Source organism: Arachis hypogaea, chromosome 19 (assembly GCF_003086295.3).
Source record: "Arachis hypogaea cultivar Tifrunner chromosome 19, arahy.Tifrunner.gnm2.J5K5, whole genome shotgun sequence".
Taxonomy (NCBI): Eukaryota; Viridiplantae; Streptophyta; class Magnoliopsida; order Fabales; family Fabaceae; genus Arachis; species Arachis hypogaea.
In genome coordinates this window covers 131885951-131889362 of record NC_092054.1, presented here as the reverse complement: position 1 = coordinate 131889362, position 3412 = coordinate 131885951, and the positions used below count along the sequence as shown (strand labels likewise).

Below are 3412 nucleotides of genomic sequence, written 5' to 3'. Positions count from 1 at the left end.
ATATGCTGAACATGTAGACTCTTAAAATGAAGACATCGTATGATGACCATTCAAAATAATATATTGTGGGGAAATTGAGGTCTTAAAAAAAAAGAAAAGAAAAAGAAACTCTCACATCAATTGAATAAGCAGTCCCAAGCACAAAACTGATGAAAAGAGCCCAAAACAATGGCTATGAACCTACAATCCAACCAAGCCAAAAAATCTGTAAAAGAGAACAAAACGGTAAGCCTCTTTCCACTGTTTTAGTAAAGCTTGTCTTGGAAAAATTATTGAATCTATATGGTACCAGAAATGAAAATGATGCAACAATTGTGACACCAGTTCCAACGGAATATTCACCGGATGCCAATGGAAGATATGGCTTGTTTATCTGCAATAAGATATACAGATCAATAATAAGACAAGGCACATGGAATTTCTCTGGAAAAGTTTGACAACTATAAAAAGTTGTGTGTTGTTATAACTTATAACCACATCAAAGTTACAATAATATCTAAACCAGAATATGGTGGTCAAAATCATATTAACTGTTTCGTGCTCAAGTTGCAAGAACACCTATTCACACCCAATATATAGGCTTTTGACTATCCTACTTTGGTGAGTTAACTGATAAATCACATAGCAATTCTACTTGAATAATTCAGAAGCCAAGTACAAAAGAAAAGCATTTATTAGTCACCGAGATTTTTATATCTATTAGCAAGATCCATACCTTGTCTATTTCAATATCTGAAATTGATTCAATCCAACAATATAAATATTCATAAACAAGGCAGCTACCACAGCCTGAAACGAAGAAAACTCTAAAATGCATTACTAGACTAGAAGGAAATAACAGAAACTTTTAGCCATTTAAGAGAAATAACACACTTCAGTGGCTCACCTCCAACACACCAGTAAAAAATAGAGGAGATATGTCTGATGATTTCTGCACTGCTAGGAGAGACAATGTCTTGGCTTGAGACAGCTGGGTAAGGCATGGCTGATAGGAGAATCCCAAAGTTGCTCATGGTACTGGTACTTGCTTGACTCCTGCAACTGTAGCAAACAATGAAAAGAATAAAAACACATGCTAAAGCTTGAACTGTTAATCATCATATCTAGAATGAACAAGACATCCTTACATCACGCATCAGAAAAATGAACCCTCAATCTTAAGACATTTTGAACTCAAAACAGTTATAGTAAAAAACTTTCAAGTTAGATTTTGAAAATAAACAAATAAATACATGCAGCAATTTTCTTAAATTAAGCTATTAGTTACTAATCATACTGTCAACTAGCAAGCGAAAAACCTCTAGTCTTAATCTAAAATCTAAATGACTATCACATATAGAAATCAAGTATTGAATGCCACAGCTACTTAAATTCCATATGGCAGAGTAGAATTGAAATCTAGATTTGATCAAATCTTGAGTAGTGAGATTCACAAACGAATATCAAATCCAAGGGATCCATATCAAAATCGTTTACTCTGCAAGTCATACCTTAGTTTGACCATATGGATTCATTGCTGATAGAGGGAACTCTTCTGTACATGGAACCTCCTTTGGCCAACCGTATACGGTGGACGAAGATGAGAACACAAGCTGGAATCATGCAAATAAATAACAAATCAGTTAAATAAGCATAATTACAAACTTTTTCTTTTTCTTTTTTGTCTTTTTATTACAGAACTCACACTTTACAGCAACGAAAACCCAAAGCACAAAGCCATAACCACGAAGATCATGTTACCGTACCTGACACCATTAAACCTAACAGCGCCGTTACCGTCGTCAGCGCTGTCATCAGTGTAACATCCTACCATACAGAACTTTACACCTAGGATGTAAAAACAGAGGTGGCGAGGCGCTACGACCTCTAAAAATAAAATACATACATATAATAATAAAAATGATATAATAAACTAGGAGCCTTCAAAAATGGGTAAATCAAAATCGCAAAATAAAAAGCGCAACACTCAAGAACTGGAATTACTTGCGTGCTAAGAAACCTGAAGGTTAAAAATATAAATAAACGAAAGAGCAAAAAGAGAGTCAAGAATACAGTGAAACTAGCTCCTAACTCAGCCTGCGAAGCCAAGGCTGGTCGGAGGATATTTACATATATATACATAAGTATCCCAAAAACCAAAATATAGAAATAAGTTTCCTAACTCTCCTGTAATCCTCTATGAGGAACAAAAAATAAAGTATCTTGGAGAGCAAGCTAAGTACATATATAAATATTTAAATAAATAGAACATCCAAAATATCCCAGACTACGCTTCAGGAAATCTAGACGCCTAGCGAGGAGCCTCTCGACCTGCATCTGAAAACAACAACACATTATGGGATGAGAACCGGATGTTCTCAGCATGGTAAAGGTGCTACGCGTATAATAAATAAGGTCCTGAGAATGCCAGAGGCAATCCTAGAACTCCGTCATACAATTGTAAAACTTAATTTCTAAACAGAAGCCATAAATAGGGGTAGGTATACTAAACCTGCCTAAACTCACTCAATCTTAAACCTAACCTAACATCAAACTATTTCACCCTTCCTTCGTTCCTCCGTCATCCCTAATTTGGCAAAGACAAGCAACCAGACAAAATCACGCACAAGTAATAGGCAGATAGTGCAAGTAGCAAGTATAGCAGGTAGCAGGACATATACATACAGTTAGGCAAACTCAGGAAATGCATAGCAATCAAAACAAACAAATGCACATGATGCATGTCTGTCCTATGGCTGATGGGGCCCATCTGTCGGGTTCCCATCGCGCATCCCAAGAGTCTATGCATAGAGTTCACATTCATTTATCATATAATCACTCAATGGGGGTTATCCATACCCGGGAATTTATACGTGCCCGGTCACCCTTACGACGTAGGGTCAACAGAGTGTCGAGATTCAACCTGGAACACGTGGTGGCGAGCCACAGTTCTGTTACCCAGGGAAACTCGTATCTCAGATATCATTCATAAGTCATTTCATATTTATAATCAATATATCATCATTTATCAAGCCTTGGCATTAAACTCCTTAAATACTCTTATCTTCTTCAGATACGCCATCATTTACCTCTTACTTCACCCTCAAGTTATCCTATTTTCCTAGCTTCGCTTATCCACTAGACTTAGAACTACACTTTAAGCCTAAAAAGGAAGAAAATCGAGGTTTAGAAGTGAAAATTTGGCTTAAAATAGTCAAAACTAGTTTTTGTAGCAGGCAACATCCACGCGTAAGTGTAGGCCACGCGTACGCGTGAATATGCACACACGCGTACGCATGCTTCTCGCGCATGCGTCACCAAAATTCCACATCACGCGTATGCCAAACACACTTTAATTTAGAACAAACCTCATTTGTATTCAAAATTTAAAAAGCAAGTTATGAACTGTGAAAGTTCATTAAAAATCACTTTC

General features: G+C 36.6%; 1 long non-coding RNA gene across 1 annotated transcript; it reads right to left on the bottom strand.

The window, feature by feature from the left end:
- Positions 1–736: 736 nt before the first annotated feature.
- On the bottom strand, positions 737–1182 carry LOC112777405 (uncharacterized). Its single transcript, XR_011877955.1, has 3 exons — positions 1128–1182; positions 887–1041; positions 737–789 (listed from the first exon to the last, which is right to left on the bottom strand). It is a non-coding gene; the product is annotated as an uncharacterized lncRNA (long non-coding RNA).
- Between the last annotated feature and the right edge of the window lie 2230 nt (positions 1183–3412).